The sequence below is a fragment of the Procambarus clarkii genome, unplaced genomic scaffold (genome assembly GCF_040958095.1).
Source record: "Procambarus clarkii isolate CNS0578487 unplaced genomic scaffold, FALCON_Pclarkii_2.0 HiC_scaffold_505, whole genome shotgun sequence".
Lineage (NCBI taxonomy): Eukaryota > Metazoa > Arthropoda > Malacostraca > Decapoda > Cambaridae > Procambarus > Procambarus clarkii.
This window is the reverse complement of record NW_027189538.1, coordinates 81,332-109,284: the sequence shown is the minus strand read 5'-3', so window position 1 is coordinate 109,284 and position 27,953 is coordinate 81,332. Positions and strand designations below refer to the sequence as shown.

At 40.4% G+C, this 27,953-nt stretch overlaps 1 long non-coding RNA gene across 1 annotated transcript; it reads right to left on the bottom strand.

The window, feature by feature from the left end:
* Nucleotides 1-355: 355 nt before the first annotated feature.
* Nucleotides 356-27,953, bottom strand: LOC138361605 (uncharacterized). The gene is made up of 3 exons (XR_011227065.1): nucleotides 27,870-27,953; nucleotides 25,403-25,445; nucleotides 356-399 (listed from the first exon to the last, which is right to left on the bottom strand). It is a non-coding gene; the product is annotated as an uncharacterized lncRNA (long non-coding RNA).

Genomic DNA, 27,953 nt, shown 5'->3' with positions numbered 1-27,953 from the left:
CTAAATGAGGCCTAAAAACAATACGTTAATTTAACCCAGCCGACTTATTGCTAACTCTTCTATAAATAAATCTATGGGAAAGAAAAGCTCTCAGCCTGTTAACAAGAGTGTACAAATCCACAAGGGCCGGAACGAGGATTCAAACCTGCATCCGAGAGCATCCCAGACGCTGCCGTAATCGACTGAGCTACGACATGGTCAAAAGGAGTTGAAACCGAAGTTCTACTGAACTTACTGGATCCTGCAGCCTCTCCGAGGCACAAACCAGTGTTAGTGTAACAAGAGTGTAAAGTTTTCTACGTCCATCTAGTTCCACCCGCTCCTCCCCAGAACTAGTTGTTAAATAAGCACTTTACCTTGACTCCTCTGATCCAACACTTGTCCACACGTGCCACACTCCTGAAAAAATATTTTTTACATATATTAAGAACAAGTATAAGTAAGTAATTATCAAAAGAAGGCACCAAACCAGCAAGGCTATGTAGCACCAGGGTAAGTATATACAGTTTATTTCAAATACAATCGAGTAGGAAAATATAATTATGAATTTCAAGAACAATAGAACCAATCACTGGAAAAGGTGTAATTGCAATGGAGATTAATTACAGATTGTATCAACAATAGCGAGTAGGCAAGACTGATAAGACTGCAATAGCCTAACGGGGTACAGTTTTGTCTTGGACTCATGAGGCTATGGTAAAGCATCAATGTTCTTTTAAAGTTACATAGAAACACATTACCTTATTACGGTCTTCCACTAAAACAAACCTTTAGCTAACCTTAGTTAAAAGTACTGTGTATTATTAATTTATTTAGCTGTCTATTGGCCTAAATTATATAAATAATATGTTTAAAACCTCTTAAGTACAGTATATGGTCTCTGAGCACTAAACCAACGTTAGAAGCCTAGTGGTTACATTGTTAAAAATGACCATTTACAGGTGAATTCATTTTACATCGCAGAGTAAACAAGATGCAAACAATTAACATCTTCCATCTATTAGATAAACAATTATCTAGTCGTCCTTTCACTTTCTAGTGTGTGGTTTGGTCAACATATTTCAGCCCCCGTTATTGTGACTCCTCGTATGCAATAATCTTCCCCATTTATCTGCACAATTGCTATCCTGATATGACCACTCCATCGCCCTAGTCGTTAACACTAAACAATCTAGGCTGACTTGTTGCTAAACATTACATGTCACCTTTAGCTTAGCTACAAGACACCGTGTACATATTATCAAACTACCTTTAATGTCATAATGCAGCAGTGTATGCACTCAAAATACAGATAGACAAACTCCTCAGGAACCGTAGGGGAACCTTTGACAAGCCGCCGGCTTCCTGTTGCCGTAGAAGGCACTATGGACAAATGGTGGCTCTCTGGTAAATTTAAGCCAATATTACCTAGGAGTTATGATGTACCAGCCATTAAACATCTGGGACTCAGTTAATATGAAAACAATCCTTAAGAATAGTTAAACGAATCTTTGACTTAAACGAACAACATTGAATATTCAACTGTACGAGTCTCTGTTGTGGTCCCATCTGGCCTACTGTGTAGGCCTGTTACAACTGATATGAGTGGGGCTTCTATGGGGTACTGGTACTATTCAAGGGTAAAGGTAGTTAGAAGACAAGAGTATCAAATATGGGAGAGCTAAAAGGCCCGGCCCCCAAAATAAACTATCCACAGTAGTAATAACGTGCTACTAGACCATATATGTTAGTCTAAGGGTTGATCACTGCGCTACCACCTTGGAAGAAGAGATACTCTGTAATTCATGTACTTATTTATTAACCCCTTAACAACCCCCCATATACACTCACACCAATAACAATAATAATAATAACTTTACCACACTATCTTACGTTAAAAGCCTTGGTCCACCTAGACAGGATACAAGGTTTACACTAATAACAAGCTAGGGTAAAGTACTACTGGATAAGCACTGAAGCTGGATGCAGCTAGGGTAGTGAGACCATGTGGTACCCTAATACAAAACACAACACTTAGGGTAAACAAAACACTGGCAAATACTAACCCCAGGTCTCACCAATAGTTACTACCAGAGTAGGCACACTCACTAATGCCCCGTACTTAGCTTAAGGATACAGGAACTTCAGGTAAGGGAAATAAGTAAGAGGAGAAGGAAGGAGAGTAGGGATACAGCCACCGAGTAGGTCTTAACCGCACGACACCAGCCACAGAGAAGAGCGAGCTAGCCACCAGCTGCCTCCCTCATCGTGGTGCCGGGAGGAGCCTAATTGATCGTGCAGCTAAGCACATTAAAGATCTTCCCCTATGCAACGTATTGTTACTTTATGAATGATTAGAAAGTATTAGTAAGCAACGTTGGTGCCTATGTTATTATTTAATAATCAACCCCAGCTCAGTCTTTAAATGCTCTTTGAGAAACAATAATAGTCTTACGTCTGGCAGGGAAGATACAAACAATTGACATTCTAGATGCCCAACTGTACTACCAGAAAGTTTAATAGCTCAATTTTGACCTCTGGTTTCCACTGGAGAACCCAGGGTCGTAACAAGGCCTAATATGGAAACCTCACTTCAAAAAGATATCAATGATTTTCCGCATTGTATAAAGTTCAAGACAGCAACAACAATCATGCCAGAACTTGTTCAACTGTCACTACCTCGAATCTTTGAAGGACTAACACTATAAATGTTTAAATTGTTATAGATTTTGATAGATTAGCCTATAAATTTTCCTTGAAATTACCTACTTAATATTATCTGTTAGATTAAGGCCCTGCCCGAAGCGCTATGCGTACTAGTGGCTTTACAAGAATGAAAACACATCATGTTGTGTACTCTCAGAAACCCAACGTAACTTATGGTAGATATATAAATAAATAAATAACAGCCGAGGCCTTTGTAATACTGACAAAGTTGGAGGTCATTCATACAGACCACTTCTCTAAAATGTCATATATGACACATACAGGCTGGACAACTGCTTCAAGCTCAACAAGCCACAATGTAACACTGAAAACAGATGTGTTGTTCCCCCCATAGGGTCATTAACCCATGAACCCGCTCAACCACTCAAGTCGTAAATGCCGAGTCATTCCTCTTGTTCACAATATACACAAGACAAATCCTCAATAAAATAAGGGGGGGGGGAGTAGGAAGGCTGACCTTTGACAAGGCGCCGCCGTCCTGTCCCCGAGGCCACTGTAGATGGTGGCCCTTAGGTCAATTCATCATACGAGCCCTTCTCCTTCCATCATTCTGAATCATGCTCATCGTACTAACCTGCACCCCCCTAATCCACCCCCCACCCCCCCCCCCCCCCACCATCTTCACACAATCTGTGGCCAAAATTTCTAGTTTCATTCAGATTTTCATCAAAATATGTCGAAGATTTCTCTTTGGGTTGTTTTAAGGGGCCTGACAGCCGAGTGGACAGCGCTTCGGATTCGTAATCTTGAGGTTCCGGGTTCGATCCCCGGTGGAGGCTGAAATAAATGGCCACTTTCTTTCACTCTGATGAACCTGTTTACCTATCAGTAAATAAGTACCTGGGAGTTAGACAGCTGCTACGGGCTGCTTCTCGGGGATGTATAACAAAAAGAAGGCCTGGTCGAGGACCGGGCCGCGGGGATGCTAAGTCCCGAAATCATCTAAAGATAACTTCAAGATTGATGGCTAACTACTGGCATGGCTATTAAGGCCACCACAAGCACCCTAATGACTTAACTAGCGGGTACACCTATGGCTGCCACCTGACAATCACCTCTATATTTTGTCTAAATACATAAAATATACAAAATAATAAGGAATAACAACATAAAACATACCCCGAACAATCCTTTCTATATAAAGATATCTGCAACACAAATTTATTTGCTCACTGGTAATCAACGTGACCCTTGCCAGGCGGCGGCTGGTCGACAACTGAGCCACACGTTAAGAAGCGGGACTCCCAGACGCGCCACTCACCCTTACTTCACCATAATATCTAAAGTGTCAACCTCTAATACAGTTAAGCATCTGACCACCAGAGGCGCTAATGCTCCCCTGTTATTACGCCATCCATATAATGATTGTTCTCATTATTCATTGTTGCATCGTTTCCTGCCCGAAACGCTTTGCGTAATAGTGGCTTTAGGCATTGTATGTATTAGCCCTATCTATAAATCCATCACTCTTTGTAAAATCTCTTGTATGTATGTACCTTACCTAAATAAACATTTGATTTGATTTGAAATACATTCATGTTCTGTAGTGACAATGTCAGACCTCGAAGGAAGAATTTAAACACCCTTCTGAAGATGTATTATTAAATACGAAAGTACTTAAGGAAATTCCTGTTTCAATTCTTCCTTCCTTCGTGGTCTGACACTCACATTTTTCATCACGTGTTAATTGTCGTGATTTACACTCAGATTTTGTAGTGTATATACGACAACTTCAGGAAAGTAATGAGTAGCGGATTAAGTCTAAACAATAATATATGCGTTTAGTTTTTAGTGCCAAATTATCTGGCAAATATACATTTGGAGATGTAGCTCAATCCTTCCTGTAGCCCAATCTTTCCTGTAGCCCAATCCTGCCTGTAGCCCAATCCTTCCTGTAGCCCAATCTTTCCTATATTCTAATCCTTCCTGTAGCCCAATCCTTCCTATAGCCCAATCCTTCCTGTAGCCCAGTCCTTCCTGTAGCCCAATCTTTCCTGTAGCCCAATCCTTCCTGTAGCCCAATCCTTCCTGTAGCCCAAGTCCTCCTGTAGCCCAATCTTTCCTGTAGCCCAATCCTTCCTGTACCCTCATCCTTCCTGTAGCCCAATCCTTCCTGTAGCCCAATCCTTCCTGTACCCTAATCCTTCCTGTAGTCCAATCCTTCCTGTAGTCGTGTTTAGTGGTGTAAAGAAAGAGTGGAGGTAGGTAGGTACCCGGGAGTTAGTTAACTGTTGTGGGAGACATCCTGAGGTACTGTATACAAACTACAACACTGTATAATCACAACATTGTATACACCACCTTGAGAAAGGTTGTAGGTTACGTCAGATAATGTGTAATACACCTACACATTTATTGGGTAGGCCAACCTGTCCTCCTACAAAGAACGTCGCATTTCGATCGTAGGCGTTATATAAGGCCAAAAATTGTCGTACTAGAAAATGGAAGCGGCTGGCGAAGGTGACTTACTGTCCCGTTTTCTGTTTTGGGTCCTCTGGCAGGTTAGGAGAGACCACTTTAAATTGACCGTTTAAATTTACCTGCCATAACACCGTCCTACCACTAATGGGTGTTGTGGGTGGAGTGCCTCGGGGCTCTGTCCTGGGACCTCTCTGTTTGCACGATACATCCCAGTGAACACTTACTGTCCAACACGACGACAGCGAACACTTACTGTCCAACACGACGACAGTGAACAGTTACTGTCCAACACGACGACAGTGAACACTTACTGTCCAACACAACGACAGCGAACAATTACTGTCCAACACGACGACAGCGAACACTTACTGTCCAACACAACGACAGCGAACACTTACTGTCCAACACAACGACAGCGAACACTTGCTGTCCAACACAACGACAGCGACCACTTACTGTCCAACACAACGACAGCGAACACTTACTGTCCAACACGACGACAGCGAACACTTGCTGTCCAACACAACGACAGCGAACACTTACTGTCCAACACGACGACAGCGAACACTTGCTGCCCAACACAACGACAGCGAACACTTACTGTCCAACACAACGACAGCGACCACTTACTGTCCAACACAACGACAGCGAACACTTGCCATCCAACATGCCCCCAGCAAACACTTACAATCCTCTACCAACACCAGCGGACCTTGATATAAGCCTAAGTGGAAATATATAATGGGTCATTCCTGAACTCGTTCAAAATATATGGGCCAAAAAGGAGAAATAGATAAAAAAGGGAACTAGATGGACGAAACATGTAGTAAAATGAGCTTTGATAACTAAGCAGACCCTCTGGAGAAGGTATAAATCTATGAACATCATTGATTATGATATATGTATATAAGGGCCCTAAACTCAGCCACCCAGGTAATCAGATCAAACAAAAGAAACAATGAAAGAAAACTTTCCCATAAGAAAGTATTTTCCCAAGTCGTTCTATGCCTATACTTAACTGTATAAGAAGTAAAACCAAAACAGAGTACTTGGTAGAACAGATAAAAGATGAGACTAACCAAGTTATAATGGACGATAAAGGGGCAGCAAACTCACAGAATGAATACTTTACATCAGTGTGCACACTAGAAAGGTTAGATGATATCCCAACACCCACACAAATGTTTGAAGGAGGTGAAGAGAATGAATTAAGAAATATACCCACAATGTGTGACATAATCTGCAAGAGCATTGACAAATTAAAAGGCTCAAAAGCCCCAGGTGCGGATGGAATTCAATCCAAAATCATAAAGGAACCAGCAGATGAACTATGCCTACCACTGAAACTGCTTATCAGAAAATCTCTGGACCAAGGGATAGTAACCATAACTTGGAAATATGCAAATGTCACCCCTATTAAAAAAAATCAGCTGACAACTACTGTCCTATCAGCTTGGCATCATGCTTTTTTAATCTCAAGAAATGCAAGACTTTGCATGTGGGGCATAACAACCTACGTCACAACTACCAAATTAATAACATTACCTTGCAGTAGATAGATGAAGAAAAATACACTGGAGTCAATATCCACAATTCACTTTAAGTTGCACAACAGGTGGGAGCAGCAGTACCAAAAAGACCTAACCAATCCCTAGGACTTCAAGTAACAGTTGGTGTTGATTCAACTGCATGAATCTCTGGTGTGCCCTCAACTTGGATTATTGTATCCAAGCATGGAGACCTCATCTTCAGAAGGACATGGCTACTCTGGAGAAAGTACAGCACTAAGCGACAAAAATCATTCCAAAGCTAAGTAGACTCTCGTACCAGGAACGATTGAGTGCCTCGGGGCTAACACTGCAAGTCAGGCAAGGCGAGGCAGATCTCATCGAAACATTTAAAATACTTAACAATTTGGAGGATGTTGATCCAGACAATTTTCTCAAAAGGTCAGATGTAACACAAACAAGGATCAATGGTGTCAAACTCAACAAGCAACAATGTAGGACTGAAAACACATGTTTTTTTTCACCTACCGGGTTATAAACCCTTGGAAGCAACTACCCACCGAAGCTGTTCATGCCATAACTCCATTAAATTTTAAAGTCCAGCTTGAAAAAAATCATCATGGCAAATGTCGGGACCTTTGACAAGCTGCCAGCTTCCTGTCTTCGTTGAGGCCATTAGTGTGTTAGTGGCTCACAGCTAAAATCCAGTAAATTCAGGTAAATACACTCTGGCTGCCTGTCCCCCTAAAAAGAGCACTTTCTTCCAAAAATCATGCTAACAAGTGTTCTAACATGGTTGTACAGTTTTGGAATCCTATACATGGGTTAACCTAATTGACAGTTGGGTCCAAGTTCAATATGGTGTGGAACAATTAATTCCATTCATCCATGCACTTCAAAACTTTGAACACATCTCCCTTGTGTGATACAAGGTGAGTGATACAAGCATAACAAGTGGGACCATCCCTTTTTGTCATATACATTAATGACAAAGATGAAAATATTACAAACCTCATCATCAAATTTACAGATGACTCGCAAATCAGTGGTAAAGTGGGAAAGCATAATGATATTGAAGTCTTACAGAGAGCTCTACATGAACTCCACAAATGGTCAGAAGACTGGCAAATGCTCTTTAATAACGACAAATGCAAGACCTTGCATGTGGGGCATAACAACCCAAGCCACAAATACCAAATTAATACCATTCCATTACAGCAGATTGATGACGAAAAGTTGCTACTCCATCACTCACTAAAAGTTGCACAACAGGTAGGAGCAGTAGTCAGAAAAGCAAACCAAACCCTTAGAGTAATCAATCGTATCTTTGACTTTAAGGAAAAAAAGGAATTGATTCAACTGTAAATATTCTGGTGCATCCACATTTGGACGACTGTATCCAGACATGGAGACCTCATCTTCATTAGGTCATAGCTGCTCTGGAGAAAGTGAACACTGGGCAACAAGTCATTCCTTAGCCAAGTCATGTCTCGTATCAGGAAGGGTTGAGGGCCACAGGCCTAACAACACTACAAACCTGGCATGACACAGCAGATTTCATTTAAACTTTTAAAATATTGTACTTAAAAAGTTGGATGATGTTGATCCTGACAATTTCTTCAAAAGGTCTGATGTAACACAAACAAGGAGCAACGTTTTAAAACTTGACAAACCTTAATGTAAACTTGACAAACCTTAATGTAGGTCTGAGTTCAGATGCTTTTTCACCCTCAGGGTTATAAGCCTATGGAACCACCTACACACCGAAGTCGTAAATGCCAAAACTAGTTAGGTTTTAAATTTCACCTAGACAGGATCATCAAGGCAAATGGGGGGGACCTTTGACAATCCGCCGGCTTCCTGTCCTCGTTGAGGCCACTAGTTTTAGTGGCCCTAAGTCAAGTTTGGGTAGATAAATATTTGCAGTAGCAATATTTCAATTACAAAATTAATTAATTGATTTTTTTGTTACAATTTGTCAATTGACATAGACAATTACAAAAGTTAGTGTTAACTCTTATGGGTTATCACTGAAGGATCATTAAAAATAATTCAATGTTTTATTACAATTTATTTTGTATTTGCATTGTCATCAATATTTTATATATGAGCTATTCTTTTATTGGACAATGTACTTTTAATAATGAAATTCCCAATATTCAAGGACTGTATCATATACAGTAAAGTACACAGCTATGTATACTAGTGGTTGTGCAAGAATGTATCACTCACTCACCAGCATATATACTTTAATGATCCATTGTATCATCTTGTATATAAGTAAATAAATAAAATAAATATATGTATGTACAGTATAATATATATATATATATATATATATATATATATATATATATATATATATATATATATATATATATATATATATATATATATATATATATTGTGACGATAATCTCCTTCAAGAGATTGAGCCTGCTCTTCCCTCCAAAATACGTCGCTATACATCTATATAAAACTAGTATGGAAGAAATATCCAACAACTACTCCACCAAGGTTTGCCAGAGCACAAAACGTATGCAGCCAGGAACACCTGCTCCACCTCGAATCACCAAACTACCTGTCTGTCGCCAGCTCATCGCTGATTGGGTGCGGGTCCAATTGCACCTGCCCTCCACTCACCACACTTCCTGATGTCTGGGGCCACACGACCGCCAGACCTCAGAATATCCAGTGCTTTCATCAGGTTAACACGTCTCGTTGGTAGACTAAGCTGTGGCTTACGTGTACTAAGAGAGGTGATAGCTTAAAGACAATATTCCGGCATCCATATTTACATTGATTGTTATACACTTGTTATTACTCACTTGTCCTAACGTAACTTTTCATTTTGTCATTTGATTATTCTTATTATTTTGATTGGTTGATTTTATGTTCCAATTTATATGTCCATTTTATTCATGTTTTGCTTTTCTAACGTAATTAAAATCTCATTGTTAAATTTATTTGTGTTTTGTGTGTCTTCCCATTACCTTACCACAGACGAAGTTCCAGATTTTCTATTTTTTGTTTCTATATGTGACGAGGCCATACCCCTAGCTTTTGAACAGCCGAACACCAACGCGTTACCGTCACAATAAATAAATATATATATATTATATATATATATATATATATATATATATATGTATATGTATATATATATATATATATATATATATATATATATATATATGTATATGTATATATATGTATATATATATATATATATATATATATATATATATATATATATATATATATATATATATATATATATATATATTATTAAATATGACCGAAAAAGTAAGATTAATAATTCTAACACGAATTTTCTCAATCTTTCGTACATTTCTTTTCACTGTTGGAGGTAAATCAAAAATCAATTCTCCAAAATTCATTTTTATTTCTAGTCTTACGCATCTCCGATTTTATATCTACATTTGAGTGAGGTGGATGGGGTGAGGTGGCATTAATAGGGTATTAATTTCATCAACACAAGACAGAACAAGAGGTGGCATTAATAGGGTATTAATTTCATCAACACAAGACAGAACACGAAACAATGGGTATTGAATAGAAGTGTTTGTAGAAAGCCTATTGGTCCATATTTCTTGATGCTTCTATATTGGAGCGGAGTCTTGAGGTGGGTAGAATATAGTTGTGCATTAATTGGCTGTTGATTGCTGGTGTTGACTTCTTGATGTGTAGTGCCTCGCAAACGTCGCTATTTGAACCACCCCAGCCTCGGACGATAGCCTCGGCAATCACCTCATTATGTCTGGTCGTGATGGTCAAGTGGATTAAGGCGTCTTGTACATACCAGTTGCGTTGCTTCTGGGAGTATGGGTTCGAGTCACTTCTGGGGTGTGAGTTTTCAGTTGCATATTGTCCTGGGGACCATTCAGGCTTGTTCGCATTTGTGTTCCTCACGTGTGCCCCAAAGAATGAGGTGATTTGGTAAAATGCTATGCCCAAGATTACTATCCGAGTGCCGGCGGTGGGGTGGTTCAAATAGCCTCGGCTATCACTTCATTATGTCCGGTCGTGATGGTCAAGTCGATTAAGGCGTCTTGTACATACCAGTTGCGTTGCTTCTGGGAGTATGGGTTCGAGTCACTTCTGGGGTGTGAGTTTTCAGTTGCATATTGTCCTGGGGACCATTCAGGCTTGTTCGCATATATATATATATATATATATATATATATATATATATATATATATATATATATATATATATATATATATATACATATATATATATAAAAGGAAGGGGGTGGTAGGAGAAAAGCACACAGAAATTGTATTGGAGGGGACCTACATTCCCTCCAATGCGTTATGTGTGGTTTCCTCCAAGGCTATGGGTCCCCCTTCTTCCAGCCAGAGGTGTATGTACAGTGTGTATGTATATATATATATATATATATATATATATATATATATATATATATATATATACATATATACATATATATATGTATATATATATACAGTGGTACCTCGCATAACGATTGCCCCAAAAGACGAATATTTTGGGTAACGAATGGCCCGATCGGCGTCAAATCGTCCCGTATGACGAACGCTGGTTTGAGTAACGTCAACACCACATGGTGGGGTCGCGCTGCTTCTTGCACATTCTTAGACGCCTCCGACGATGCACATAAATTATGTTGTTCTTGTTTAAAGATGCTAATGATGCTGGGATATAAAAGGGTGACTGCTGAGATGTTGCAAAGCATTGACGTTTTTGTACGAAAAAAGAAATGAAATGTCTGATATACAACAAATGTCAAAAAGGTTCGTTCGATGTTCGGCAGGTAGGCTGCTCCATTATAACAATCTTTCTTTGTTTCAAATGTGTTCCATTTGTTTTTTATTTGTCATTTATGTCTCAATAATGGAGAAGCCTACCTTACATACACTGAATAAACCATTATGACATTTTCCTTTCTTCAAATGTGTTCAATATTTATTTTTCATTTGTCTTATAGCAAAAGATTCGTTTGGTGGTCGGCAGGTAGGCTGCTCCATGTTTCTTACATACAAAAAACGTAAATAATAAAAAAAAAATTAAGAATTTTGAAAACCAGTACAAATGTCAAAAAGATTCGTTCAGTGGTCTACAGGTCGGCTGCTCCATGTTTCTTAAAAAAAAAAAAAAAAAAAAAAACGAAAAATAAAAGAACTGTTGAAACAATTTGAAAAATGGACAAATGTCATAAAGGTTCGTTCAGTGTTTGTCGGGTAGGCTGCTCCATTATTGAGACGTAAGTGACAAATACAAAACAAATGGAACACATTTGAAACAAAGAAAGATTGTCATAATGGAGCAGCCTACCCAACAAACACTGAACGAACCTTTTGCTATAACGAATATGAAAGACAAGGGCTGCTGGCTGGGTTAATAGTGTGTGAGCAACCATTTGTGGCACACGTGCCTCTGGCTCTCAAACACCTGTCCCACACGGTGTTGAAAGACTGTGCTCAGTCGGTGCAATTCAGACCCTATTGTTTGAAGAACATAAGGGTCATAACATTGGTGAAGCTAGGCGCAATAATAACACAACGGTCGGATGCTAGTGATACAGCACCTATGAGGATGATACAGCGAGCGTATCCAGGTGTAGCTCTGAGCCCCACCCTTGCCATCTCTAATGTATATAGATGATACATAGATGAATCGTTTTCTGCGTTCAGTGATGATGCATCTGATACAAGTAGCATAGATGAACAGTGTTAGCGGCTTCCATGGTGGTGGTGTTCACTGATATTTTCAAGAATACCTGAATCTCTTCCTGATTGATGGACACTCTTTGAGGCTAGCTGAATCTCTTCCTGACTGATGGACACTCTTTGAGGCTAGCTGAATCTCTTCCTGTGTGGGACCTTACAAAGCGATCTTTTCAAGACTACCTTACAAACTGAGCTTTTCCTATAATCGTTTCAATACTACTTTATGCTTTACACGCTTGGCTACATACCACCTACAAGTACTAAATCCAAGGGTGCACGCGAGTGCGTTATTTGCAAGCACACAGAACGATGAAACAGGAAACGAAAATCTATCTGTAGCTGGTGCAAGGAGAGCAAAGTCGCGCTGTGTACCATGGACTACTTCGTTGACTATTACGCACCTCCAAAGTACTGAGTGTGTAATACAGTGTGTTACTGTGTAAATAGTATGTGAAACTGTACATATTGTAATTTTAGTGAATTTTTACCACGTAATATTGTGACAATAAACATTTATTGTGGACACATTACTGACACATGTATCACAGTTTCATGGAAAATTATGAACATTCTACTGTATACATATTGTAAAGGTCACAAATATGCATCATATACGATAAAAGAAACAAATAATACCGCATTGGAAATGCATAGAAAAAATATTTGAAAATATATTTGTGGTAACACGCGGTGCTTGAATGGCCTGCGCGACCGTGTCTGGGAGCTTCACACACGGGCGACCAGCCCCTGATGATGTCACAGCGCACCTTGTCCACGTCCTCACAGCCAAAGTGGAATTTGGTAATTATTTTTACATAGACATGCTCAGGGATGGTAATTTATCATTTTACAAAGAAAAATTATATTTTGGGGGAACATTTGATGTCATGCACACTGGGAAAATTTCACAATAAACACAGTGCATCACACTGGTTACATGGGGGACACTTGTTTTGTATGACGTCCGTTTTACATGACGAACATGGAACGGATTAAATTCGTTATGCGAGGTACCACTGTATATATATTATTAAATATGACCGAAAATGTATGATTAATAATTCTAACACGAATTTTCTCAATCATTCGTACATTTCTTTTCACTGTTTGTGGTAATTCAAAAATCAATTCTCCAAAATTAATTTTTAAATTTTTCGATTATATTTAATAATATATGTCTACAAGAAAGACTGCTACCAAAATATACTAATATATATATATATATGTATATATTATATGGCTCCAAAATATGGCTCAGGCCTCGAAATTGGGATGTTTGGGATATTTTGAAAACTAAAGGGGAGTTTGTGCAAAATGTGACTCATTGCCGCTTTCAGTACTTGGCATGTTGGGTATAAAAAGTCGTAATTTCAAACTGCGAATACGTGTAAAGAGCCAGAATTTGGCTCCAAAATATGGCTCAGGCCTCGAAATTGGGATATTTGGGATATTTTGAAAACTTCAGGGGAATTTGTGCAAAATGTGACTCACTGCAGCGTCCAGTACTTGGCATATGTTGGGTATAAAAAGTCGTAATATCAAACTGCGAATACGTGCAGAGAGCCTGAATTTGGCTCCAAAATATGGCTCAGGCCTCGAAATTAGGATATTTGGGATATTTCGAAAACTGCAGGGGAGTATGTGCAAAATATGACTCACTGACGCTTTCAGGACTTGGCATAAGTTGGGTATAAAAAGTCGTAATATCAAACTGCGAATACGTGCATACAGCCAGAATTTGGCTCCAAAATATGGCTCAGGCCTCGAAATTGGGATGTTTGGGATATTTTGAAAACTGGAGGGAGGTTTGGGACAAATGTGACCAAACGCCGCTTTCAGTACTTGGCATATGTTGGGTGTAAAAAGTCGTAACTTAAAACTGCGAATACGTGCAGAGAGCCAGAATTTGGCTCCAAAATATGGCTCAGGCCACGAAATTGGGATATTTAGGATATTTCGAAAACTGCAGGGGAGTTTGTGCAAAATGTGACTAATTGCCGCTTTCAGGACTTGGCATATGTTGGGTATAAAAAGTCGTAATATCAAACGGCGAATACATGTAGAGAGCCAGAATTTGGCTCCAAAATATGGCTCAGGCCTCGATATTGGGATGTTTGGGATATTTTGAAAACTGGAGGGAGATTTGGGACAAATGTGACCAAACGCCGCTTTCAGTACTTGGCATATGTTGGGTATAAAAAGTCGTAATTTCAAACTGCGAATACGTGCAGAGAGCCTGAATTTGGCTCCAAAATAAGGCTCAGGCCTTGAAATTGGGATATTTGGGATATTTTGAAAACTTCAGGGAGGTTTGGGACAAATGTGACCAAACGCCGCTTTCAGTACTTCGCATATGTTGGGTATAAACAGTCATAATTTCAAACTGCGAATACGTGCAGAGAGCCAGAATTTGGCTCCAAAATATGGCTCAGGCTTCGAAATTAGGATATTTCGAAAACTGCAGTGGAGTTTGTGCAAAATGTGACTCACTGACGCTTTCAGGACTTGGCATAAGTTGGGTATAAAAAGTTGTAATATCAAACTGCGAACACGTGCATAGAGCCAGAATTTGGCTCCAAAATATGGCTCAGGCCTCGAAATTGGGATGTTTGGGATATTTTGAAAACTGCAGGAAGGTTTGGGACAAATGTGACCAAACGCCGCTTTCAGTACTTGGAATATGTTGGGTATAAATAATTCGCAATTTCAAACTGCGATTACGTGCAGAGAGCCAGAATTTGGCTCCAAAATATGGCTTAGGCCTCGAAATTGGGATTTTTGGGATATTTTGAAAACTGCAGGGGAGTTTGTGCAAAATGTGACTCACTGCCGCTTTCAGGACTTGGCATATGTTGGGTATAAAAAGTCGTAATATCAAACTGCGAACACGTGCATAGAGCCAGAATTTGGCTCCAAAATATGGCTCAGGCCTCGAAATTGGGATGTTTGGGATATTTTGAAAACTGGAGGGAGGTTTGGGACAAATGTGACCAAACGCCGCTTTCAGTACTTGGCATATGTTGGGTATAAAAAAAGTCGTAATTTCAAACTGCGAATACGTGCAGAGAGCCAGAATTTGTCTCCAAAATATGGCTCAGGCCTCAAAATTGGGATATTTTGAAAACTGCAGGGAGGTTTGGGACAAATGTGACCAAAGCCGCTTTCAGTAATTGACATATGTTGGGTATAAAAAGTTGAAATTTCAAACTGCGAATACGTGCAGAGAGCCAGAATTTGTCTCCAAAATATGGCTCAGGTCTCGAAATTGGTATATTTGGGATATTTCGAAAACTGCAGGGGAGTTTGTGCAAAATATGACTCACTGCCGCTTTCAGGAATTGGCATATGTTGGGTGTAAAAAGTCGTAATTTCAAACTGCGAATACGTGCAGAGAGCCAGAATTTGGCTCCAAAATATGGCTCAGGCCTCGATATTGGGATGTTTTGGATATTTTGAAAACTGCAGGAAGGTTTGGGACAAATGTGACCAAACACCGCTTTCAGTAATACACATATGTTGGGTATAAGAAAAGTCGTAATTTCAAACTGCGAATACGTGCAGAGAGCCAGAATTTGGGTCGAAAATATGGCTCAGGCCTTGAAATTTGGATGTTCGGGATATTTTGAAAACTGCAGGGGAGTTTGTGCAAAATGTGACTCACTGCTGCGTCCAGTACTTTGCATATGTTGGGTATAAAAAGTCGTAATATCAAACTGCGAATACGTGCAGAGAGCCAGAATTTGGCTCCAAAACATGTCTCCAGCCTCGAAATTGGGATATTAGGGATATTTTGAAAACTGCAGGGAGGTTTGGGACAAATGCGACCAAACACCGCTTTCAGTAGTTGGCATATGTTGGGTATAAAAAAGTCGCAATTTCAAACTGCGAATACGTGCAGAAAGCCAGAATTTGGCTCCAAAATATGGCTCAAGCCTCAAAATTGGGAAATTGGGGATATTTCGAAAACTGCAGGGGAGTTTGTGCAAAATGTGACTCACTGCCGCTTTCAGGACTTGGCATATGTTGGGTTTAAAAAGTCGTAATATCAAACTGCGAATACGTGCATAGAGCCAGAATTTGGCTCCAAAATATAGCTCAGGTCTCGAAATTGAGATGTTTGGGATATTTTTAAAACTGAAGGGAGGTTTGGGACAAATGTGACCAAACGCCGCTTTCAGTACTTGGCATATGTTGGGTATAAAAAGTCGTAACCTAAAACTGCAAATACGTGCAGAGAGCCAGAATTTGGCTCCAAAATATGGCTCAGGCTTCGGAATTGGGATATTTGGGATATTTTGAAAACTGCAGGGGGTTTTGTTCAAAATGTGACTCATTGCCGCTTTAAGTACTTGGCATATGTTGGGTATAAAAAGTCGTAATCTCAAACTGCAAATACGTGCAGAGAGCCAGAATTTGGCTCCAAAATATGGCTCAGGCCTCGAAATTGGGATGTTTGGGATATTTTGAAAACTGGAGGGAGCTTTGGGACAAATGTGACCAAACGCCACTTTCAGTACTTGGCATATGTTGGGTATAAAAAGTCGTAATTTCAAACTGCGAATACGTGCAGAGAGCCAGATGTTGGCTCCAAAAAATGGCTCAGGCCTCGAAATTGGAATATTTGGGATATTTCGAAAACTGCAGGGGAGTTTGTGCAAAATGTGACTCACTGCCGCATACATTACTTGGCCTGTGATGGGTATAAAAAGTCGTAATATCAAACTGCGGATACGTGCAGAGAGCCAGAATTTGGCTCCAAAATATGGCTCAGGCCTCGAAATTGGGATATTTCGAAAACTGCATGGGAGTTTGTGCAAAATGTGACTCACTGCCGCGTCCAGTACTTAGCATATGTTGGGTATAAAAAGTCGTAATATCAAACTGCGAATACGTGCAGAGAGCCAGAATTTGGTTCCAAAACATGTCTCCAGCCTCGAAATTGGGATATTAGGGATATTTTGAAAACTGCAGGGAGGTTTGGGACAAATGCGACCAAACACCGCTTTCAGTAGTTGGCATATGTTGGGTATAAAAAAGTCGCAATTTCAAACTGCGAATACGTGCAGAAAGCCAGAATTTGGCTCCAAAATATGGCTCAAGCCTCGAAATTGGGAAATTGGTGATATTTCGAAAACTGCAGGGGAGTTTGTGCAAAATGTGACTAATTGCCGCTTTCAGGACTAGGCATATGTTGGGTATAAAAAGTCGTAATATCAAACTGCGAATACATGTAGAGAGCCAGAATTTGGCTCCAAAATATGGCTCAGGCCTCGATATTGGGATGTTTGGGATATTTTGAAAACTGGAGGGAGATTTGGGACAAATGTGACCAAACGCCGCTTTCAGTACTTGGCATATGTTGGGTATAAACAGTCATAATTTCAAACTGCGAATACGTGCAGAGAGCCAGAATTTGGCTCCAAAATATGGCTCAGGCTTCGAAATTAGGATATTTCGAAAACTGCAGTGGAGTTTGTGCAAAATGTGACTCACTGACGCTTTCAGGACTTGGCATAAGTTGGGTATAAAAAGTTGTAATATCAAACTGCGAACACGTGCATAGAGCCAGAATTTGGCTCCAAAATATGGCTCAGGCCTCGAAATTGGGATGTTTGGGATATTTTGAAAACTGCAGGAAGGTTTGGGCCAAATGTGACCAAACACCGCTTTCAGTACTTGGAATATGTTGGGTATAAATAATTCGCAATTTCAAACTGCGAATACGTGCAGAGAGCCAGAATTTGGCTCCAAAATATGGCTTAGGCCTCGAAATTGGGATTTTTGGGATATTTTGAAAACTGCAGGGGAGTTTGTGCAAAATGTGACTCACTGCCGCTTTCAGGACTTGGCATATGTTGGGTATAAAAAGTCGTAATATCAAACTGCGAACACGTGCATAGAGCCAGAATTTGGCTCCAAAATATGGCTCAGGCCTCGAAATTGGGATGTTTGGGATATTTTGAAAACTGGAGGGAGGTTTGGGACAAATGTGACCAAACGCCGCTTTCAGTACTTGGCATATGTTGGGTATAAAAAAAGTCGTAATTTCAAACTGCGAATACGTGCAGAGAGCCAGAATTTGTCTCCAAAATATGGCTCAGGCCTCAAAATTGGGATATTTTGAAAACTGCAGGGAGGTTTGGGACAAATGTGACCAAAGCCGCTTTCAGTAATTGACATATGTTGGGTATAAAAAGTTGAAATATCAAACTGCGAATACGTGCAGAGAGCCAGAATTTGGCTCCAAAATATGGCTCAGGTCTCGAAATTGGTATATTTGGGATATTTCGAAAACTGCAGGGGAGTTTGTGCAAAATATGACTCACTGCCGCTTTCAGGAATTGGCATATGTTGGGTGTAAAAAGTCGTAATTTCAAACTGCGAATACGTGCAGAGAGCCAGAATTTGGGTCGAAAATATGGCTCAGGCCTTGAAATTTGGATGTTCGGGATATTTTGAAAACTGCAGGGGAGTTTGTGCAAAATGTGACTCACTGCTGCGTCCAGTACTTTGCATATGTTGGGTATAAAAAATCGTAATATCAAACTGCGAATACGTGCAGAGCCAGAATTTGGCTCCAAAACATGTCTCCAGCCTCGAAATTGGGATATTAGGGATATTTTGAAAACTGCAGGGAGGTTTGGGACAAATGCGACCAAACACCGCTTTCAGTAGTTGGCATATGTTGGGTATAAAAAAGTCGCAATTTCAAACTGCGAATACGTGCAGAAAGCCAGAATTTGGCTCCAAAATATGGCTCAAGCCTCAAAATTGGGAAATTGGGGATATTTCGAAAACTGCAGGGGAGTTTGTGCAAAATGTGACTCACTGTCGCTTTCAGGACTTGGCATATGTTGGGTTTAAAAAGTCGTAATATCAAACTGCGAATACGTGCATAGAGCCAGAATTTGGCTCCAAAATATAGCTCAGGTCTCGAAATTGAGATGTTTGGGATATTTTTAAAACTGAAGGGAGGTTTGGGACAAATGTGACCAAACGCCTCTTTCAGTACTTGGCATATGTTGGGTATAAAAAGTCGTAACCTAAAATTGCAAATACGTGCAGAGAGCCAGAATTTGGCTCCAAAATATGGCTCAGGCTTCGGAATTGGGATATTTGGGATATTTTGAAAACTGCAGGGGGTTTTGTTCAAAATGTGACTCATTGCCGCTTTAAGTACTTGGCATATGTTGGGTATAAAAAGTCGTAATTTCAAACTGCAAATACGTGCAGAGAGCCAGAATTTGGCTCCAAAATATGGCTCACGCTTCGATATTGGGATGTTTGGGATATTTTGGAAACTGTAGGAAGGTTTGGGACAAATGTGACCAAACGCCACTTTCAGTACTTGGCATATGTTGGGTCTAAAAAGTCGTAATATCAAACTGCGAATACGTGCAGAGAACCAGAATTTGACTTCAAAATATGGCTCCGGCCTCGAAATTGGGGTGTTTGGGATATTTTGAAAACTGCAGGGGAGTTTGTGCAAAATGTGACTCATTGCCGCTTTCAGGACTATGCATATGTTGGGTATAAAAAGTCGTAGAATCAAACTGTGAATACGTGCATAGAGCCAGAATTTGGCTCCAAAATATGGCTCAGGCCTCGAAATTGGGATGTTTGGGATATTTTGAAAACTGGAGGGAGCTTTGGGACAAATGTGACCAAACGCCACTTTCAGTACTTGGCATATGTTGGGTATAAAAAGTCGTAATTTCAAACTGCGAATACGTGCAGAGAGCCAGATGTTGGCTCCAAAAAATGGCTCAGGCCTCGAAATTGGGATATTTGGGATATTTCGAAAACTGCAGGGGAGTTTGTGCAAAATGTGACTCACTGCCGCATACATTACTTGGCCTGTGTTGGGTATAAAAATTCGTAATATCAAACTGCGGATACGTGCAGAGAGCCAGAATTTGGCTCCAAAATATGGCTCAGGCCTCGAAATTGGGATATTTCGAAAACTGCATGGGAGTTTGTGCAAAATGTGACTCACTGCCGCGTCCAGTACTTAGCATATGTTGGGTATAAAAAGTCGTAATATCAAACTGCGAATACCTGCAGAGAGCCAGAATTTGGCTCCAAAATATGGCTCAGGCCTCGAAATTGGGATATTTGGGATATTTTGAAAACTGGAGGGAGGTTTGGGACAAATGTGACCAAACGCCGCTTTCAGTACTTGGCATATGCTGGGTATAAAAACTCGTAATTTCAGACAGCGAATACGTGCAGAGAGCCAGAATTTGGCTCCAAAATATTGCTCAGGCCTCGAAATTGGGATTTTTGGGATATTTTGAAAACTGGAGGGGAGTTTGTGCAAAATGTCTCACTGCCACTTTCAGTACTTGGCATATGTTGGGTATAAAAAGTCGGAATTTCGAACTGCGAATACGTGCAGAGAGCCTGAATTTGGCTCCAAAATATGGCTCAAGCCTCGAAACTGGGATGTTTGGGATATTTTGAAAACTGCAGGGGGGATTGGGACAAATGTGACCAAACGCTGCTTTAAGTACTTGGCATATATTGGGTATAAAAAGTCGGAATTTCAAACTGCGAATACGTGCAGAGAGCCAGAATTTGGCTAAAAAAAAATATGCCTAAGGCTTATAAAATTGGGATATTTCGAAAACTGCAGGGGAGTTTGTGCAAAATGTGACTCACTGCCGCTTTCAGGACTTGGCATATGTTGGGTATAAAAAGTCGTAATATCAAACTGCGAATACGTGCATAGAGCCAGAATTTGGCTCCAAAATATGGCTCAGGCCTCGAAATTGGGATGTTTGGGATATTTTGAAAACTGCAGGGGAGTTTGTGCAAAATGTGACTCACTGCCGCGTCCAGTACTTGGCATATGTTGGGTACAAAAAGGCGTAATATCAAACTGCGAATACGTGCAGAGAGCCAGAATTTGGCTCCAAAATATGGCTCAGGCCTCGTAATTGGGATATTTGGGATATTTTGAAAACTGCAGGGGGTTTTGTTCAAAATGTGACTCATTGCCGCTTTAAGTACTTGGCATATGTTGGGTATAAAAAGTCGTAATTTCAAACTGCAAAAACGTGCAGAGAGCCAGAATTTGGCTCCAAAATATGGCTCACGCTTCGATATTGGGATGTTTGGGATATTTTGGAAACTGCAGGAAGGTTTGGGACAAATGTGACCAAACGCCGCTTTCAGTACTTGGCATATGTTGGGTCTAAAAAGTCGTAATATCAAACTGCGAATACGTGCAGAGAACCAGAATTTGACTTCAAAATATGGCTCCGGCCTCGAAATTGGGGTGTTTGGGATATTTTGAAAACTGCAGGGGAGTTTGTGCAAAATGTGACTCATTGCCGCTTTCAGGACTATGCATATGTTGGGTATAAAAAGTCGTAGAATCAAACTGCGAATACGTGCATAGAGCCAGAATTTGGCTCCAAAATATGGCTCAGGCCTCGAAATTGGGATGTTTGGGACAAATGTGACCAAACGCCGCTTTCAGTACTTGGCATATGTTGGGTATAAAAAGTCGTAATTTCAAACTGCGAATACGTGCAGAGAGCCAGATGTTGGCTCCAAAAAATGGCTCAGGCCTCGAAATTGGGATATTTGGGATATTTCGAAAACTGCAGGGGAGTTTGTGCAAAATGTGACTCACTGCCGCATACATTACTTGGCCTGTGTTGGGTATAAAAAGTCGTAGAATCAAACTGCGGATACGTGCAGATAGCCAGAATTTGGCTCCAAAATATGGCTCAGGCCTCGAAATTGGGATATAAGGGATATTTTGAAAACTGCAGGGAGGTTTGGGACAAATGTGACCAAACGCCGCATTCAGTACTTGGCATATGTTGTGTATAAAAAAGTCGCAATTTCAAACTGCGAATACGTGCAGATAGCCAGAATTTGGCTCCAAAATATGGCTCAGGCCTCGAAATTGGGATATGTCGAAAACTGCATGGGAGTTTGTGCAAAATGTGACTCACTGCCGCGTCCAGTACTTAGCATATGTTGGGTATAAAAAGTCGTAATATCAAACTGCGAATATCTGCAGAGAGCCAGAATTTGGCTCCAAAATATGGCTCAGGCCTCGAAATTGAGATATTTGGGATATTTTGAAAACTGGAGGGAGGTTTGGGACAAATGTGACCAAACGCCGCTTTCAGTACTTGGCATATGCTGGGTATAAAAACTCGTAATTTCAGACTGCGAATACGTACAGAGAGCCAGAATTTGGCTCCAAAATATTGCTCAGGCCTCGAAATTGGGATTTTTGGGATATTTTGAAAACTGCAGGGGAGTTTGTTCAAAATGTCTCACTGCCACTTTCAGTACTTGGCATATGTTGGGTATAAAAAGTCGTAATATCAAACTGTGAATACGGGCATAGAGCCAAAATTTGGCTAGACAATATGGCTTAGGCCTCGAAATTGGGATGTTTGGGATATTTTGTAAACTGCAGGGGAGTTTGTCCAAAATGTGACTCACTGCCGCGTCCAGTATTTGGCTTATGTTGGGTATAAAAAGTCGGAATATCAAACTGCAAATACGTGCAGAGAGCCAGAATTTGGCTCCAAAATATGGCTCATGCCTCAATACTGGGATGTTTGGGATATTTTGAAAACAGCAAGGGAGTTTGTGCAAAATGTGACCAAACGCCGCTTTCAGTACTTCGCATATGTTGGGTAAAAAAAAGTCGCAATTTTCAACTGCGAATACGTGCAGAGAACCAGAATTTGGCTCAAAAATATAGCTCAGGCCTCTAAATTGGGATATTTGGGATATTTTGAAAACTGCAGGGGTGATTGTTCAAAATGTGACTCATTGCCGCTTTCAATACTTGGCATATGTTGGGTATAAAAAGTCGGAATTTCGAACTGCGAATACGTGCAGAGAGCCAGAATTTGGCTCCAAAATATGGCTCAGGCCTCGATATTGAGATGTTTGGGATATTTTGAAAACTGCAGGGGGATTGGGACAAATGTGACCAAACGCCGCTTTCAAGACATGGCATATGTTGGGTATAAAAAGTCGTAATTTCAAACTGCGAATATGTGCAGAGAGCCAGAATTTGGCTCCAAAATATTGCTCAGGCCTCGAAATTGGGATGTTTGGGATATTTTGAAAACTGCAGGGGAGTTTGTTCAAAATGTGACTCATTGCCGCTTTCAGCACTTGGCATATTTTGGGTATAAAAAGTCGTAATATCAAACTGCGAATGCGTGCATAGAGCCAGAATTTGGCTCCAAATAATGGCGTCCATTAGGGAGGCTCCGGCCTCCCCCGATGCTGTGAGCCCCTGGGTAGCTGCAGTGAGCACACACTGGCCCAAAAAAGCCAGCTGAATTCAAAGATGAGCTCCCGGCGAGGTGTGGAAAGAAAGTCCAGCCAGGAGCGTTCAAACTGCGCGCCAAGATGGCCGACCTTTCGGGCGGGAATCTCTTCCACAACGAAATCTTTTATTGTAGAGCTGTTGACAACATACTTTTATCTCAACTTAAGTTTTCGCCAGGCATAATTTTTTCTCATTTGGAAAATACATTATCATCTTCACTATAAATTACTACTATAGCGTGTCATTTCTGCTCACACTCATCTCTAAATAAAATGATTACAAATATTTCCCAAGACATAAACTGCCTCATCCAGCCCGCCTCTTCCCTCATTCCAAATCCACAAACCCACCAACAATCCTCTAACTTCATAAGAAGGTCAAGCTTCCCATGACCTTGGAGTCATTGGATATGGGTTTGTGGATGACCTGACCTAGCAGTTTATGCCTTTGGGGAAAAACTCCCCCCCCCCCATGGCATATGCATTAATGATATATAATGCATATGCCAGCCAGTCCAAGTCTAATCTTAAGATAATTCTCCTATCTCTCAATTTATTCTTTACCTACTCTTCACAGCAAGTCTTTGTCACCCACATTGAACAATATTCTAAGTCTTCACTACTCCAAAACTTGCCTCGCCACCCAGCTTTTACCTTACCACACATCTTTGCTACCCATCATTTGGTTTGTATTAAACATTCAAGGTTAAATGTTCGCCCTTGATCACCTAGCAGCAATTTAGGATACAGATGTAAGTTGATTGGATAGTCGCGTTCTGATTGTAAACTAGTAGAACGTAAGTCAAGAAACTGCAGATAGCCTATTGGCCTGCACGTATCACCACCTATTTATATCCACCCACACTCATTCATATACGTCTAACCTAAGCTTCAACCAATCAAAGATTCCTATGCCTATTATGATCCAGTAATATGGATCCAGTGATTCAGTAGTATGATCCACAATAGACAGGAGAATGGTCCAGGACGGACCGAAACGTCGTCGTCCTTTCACCTTCTAGTGTGTGGTCTGGTCAACATACTTCAGCCACGTTATTGTGACTCGTCGTCTGCACATGATCCAGTAATTTGTTCCACAAATCCACAACCCAGTTACCAAACCAGTATTTACCCAGGTATTTCCTAAATCTAAACTTATCTTCATTTAAAGCCTTTTCAATAACTCCCTTGTTATGCCCATTCATCCACTTGTACACTTCAATCATGTCACGTTAAGGTTTTTCCAACATCTCTTCATACGGAAGCTTTATAACTTGCGGGATTAACTTTGTCATCCTAACTGACGTGTTCTAGTGAATTATGTCCATTGTTTAGCATGGCGATCAAAACTGAACTGCATAATCTAAATGAGGCCTAAAAACAATACGTTAATAAACCCAGCCGACTTATTGCTAACTCTTCTATAAATAAATCTATGGGAAAGAAAAGCTCTCAGCCTGTTAACAAGAGTGTACAAATCCACAAGGGCCGGAACGAGGATTCAAACCTGCATCCGAGAGCATCCCAGACGCTGCCGTAATCGACTGAGCTACGACATGGTCAAAAGGAGTTGAAACCGAAGTTCTACTGAACTTACTGGATCCTGCAGCCTCTCCGAGGCACAAACCAGTGTTAGTGTAACAAGAATGTGAAGTTTTCTACGTCCATCTAGTTCCACCCGCTCCTCCCCAGAACTAGTTGTTAAATAAGCACTTTACCTTGACTCCTCTGATCCAACACTTGTCCACACGTGCCACACTCCTGAAAAAAATATTTTTTACATATATTAAGAACAAGTATAAGTAAGTAATTATCAAAAGAAGGCACCAAACCAGCAAGGCTATGTAGCACCAGGGTAAGTATAAACAGTTTATTTCAAATACAATCGAGTAGGAAAATATAATTTTGAATTTCAAGAACAATAGAACCAATCACTGGAAAAGGTGTAATTGCAATGGAGATTAATTACAGATTGTATCAACAATAGTGAGTAGGCAAGACTGATAAGACTGCAATAGCCTAACGGGGTACAGTTTTGTCTTGGACTCATGAGGCTATGGTAAAGCATCAATGTTCTTTTAAAGTTACATAGAAACACATTACCTTATTACGGTCTTCCACTAAAACAAACCTTTAGCTAACCTTAGTTAAAAGTACTGTGTATTATAAATTTATTTAGCTGTCTATTGGCCTAAATTATATAAATAATATGTTTAAAACCTCTTAAGTACAGTATATGGTCTCTGAGCACTAAACCAACGTTAGAAGCCTAGTGGTTACATTGTTAAAAATGACCATTTACAGGTGAATTCATTTTACATCGCAGAGTAAACAAGATGCAAACAATTAACATCTTCCATCTATTAGATAAACAATTATCTAGTCGTCCCTTCACTTTCTAGTGTGTGGTTTGGTCAACATATTTCAGCCCCCGTTATTGTGACTCCTCGTATGCAATAATCTTCCCCATTTATCTGCACAATTGCTATCCTGATATGACCACTCCATCGCCCTAGTCGTTAACACTAAACAATCTAGGCTGTTGCTAAACATTACATTTCACCTTTAGCTTAGCTACAAGACACCGTGTGCATATTATCAAACTACCTTTAATGTCATAATGCAGCAGTTTGCGCGCTCAAAATACAGATAGACAAACTCCTCAGGAACCGTAGGGGAACCTTTGACAAGCCGCCGGCTTCCTGTTGCCGTAGAAGGCACTATGGACAAATGGTGGCTCTCTGGTAAATTTAAGCCAATATTACCTAGGAGTTATGATGTACCATCCATTAAACATCTGGGACTCAGTTAATATGAAAACAATCCTTAAGAATAGTTAAACGAATCTTTGACTTAAACGAACAACATTGAATATTCAACTGTACGAGTCTCTGTTGTGGTCCCATCTGGCCTACTGTGTAGGCCTAATATGGAAACCTCACTTCAAAAAGTTATCAATGATTTTCCGCATTGTATAAAGTTCAAGACAGCAACAACAATCATGCCAGAACTTGTTCAACTGTCACTACCTCGAATCTTTGAAGGACTAACACTATAAATGTTTAAATTGTTATAGATTTTGATAGATTAGCCTATAAATTTTCCTTGAAATTACCTACTTAATATTATCTGTTAGATTAAGGCCCTGCCCGAAGCGCTATGCGTACTAGTGGCTTTACAAGAATGAAAACACATCATGTTGTGTACTCTCAGAAACCCAACGTAACTTATGGTAGATATATAAATAAATAAATAAATAACAGCCGAGGCCTTTGTAATACTGACAAAGTTGGAGGTCATTCATACAGACCACTTCTCTAAAATGTCATATATGACACATACAGGCTGGACAACTGCTTCAAGCTCAACAAGCCACAATGTAACACTGAAAACAGATGTGTTGTTCCCCCCATAGGGTCATTAACCCATGAACCCGCTCAACCACTCAAGTCGTAAATGCCGAGTCATTCCTCTTGTTCACAATATACACAAGACAAATCCTCAATAAAATAAGGGGGGGGGGGGAGTAGGAAGGCTGACCTTTGACAAGGCGCCGCCGTCCTGTCCCCGAGGCCACTGTAGATGGTGGCCCTTAGGTCAATTCATCATACGAGCCCTTCTCCTTCCATCATTCTGAATCATGCTCATCGTACTAACCTGCACCCCCCTAATCCACCCCCACCATCTTCACACAATCTGTGGCCAAAATTTCTAGTTTCATTCAGATTTTCATCAAAATATGTCGAAGATTTCTCTTTGGGTTGTTTTAAGGGGCCTGACAGCCGAGTGGACAGCGCTTCGGATTCGTAATCCTAAGGTTCCGGGTTCGATCCCCGGTGGAGGCTGAAATAAATGGCCACTTTCTTTCACCCTGATGAACCTGTTTACCTATCAGTAAATAAGTACCTGGGAGTTAGACAGCTGCTACGGGCTGCTTCCCGGGGATGTATAACAAAAAGAAGGCCTGGTCGAGGACCGGGCCGCGGGGATGCTAAGTCCCGAAATCATCTAAAGATAACTTCAAGATTGATGGCTAGCTACTGGCATGGCTATTAAGGCCACCACAAGCACCCTAATGACTTAACTAGCGGGTACACCTATGGCTGCCACCTGACAATCACCTCTATATTTTGTCTAAATACATAAAATATACAAAATAATAAGGAATAACAACATAAAACATACCCCGAACAATCCTTTCTATATAAAGATATCTGCAACACAAATTTCTTTGCACACTGGTAATCAACGTGACCCTTGCCAGGCGGC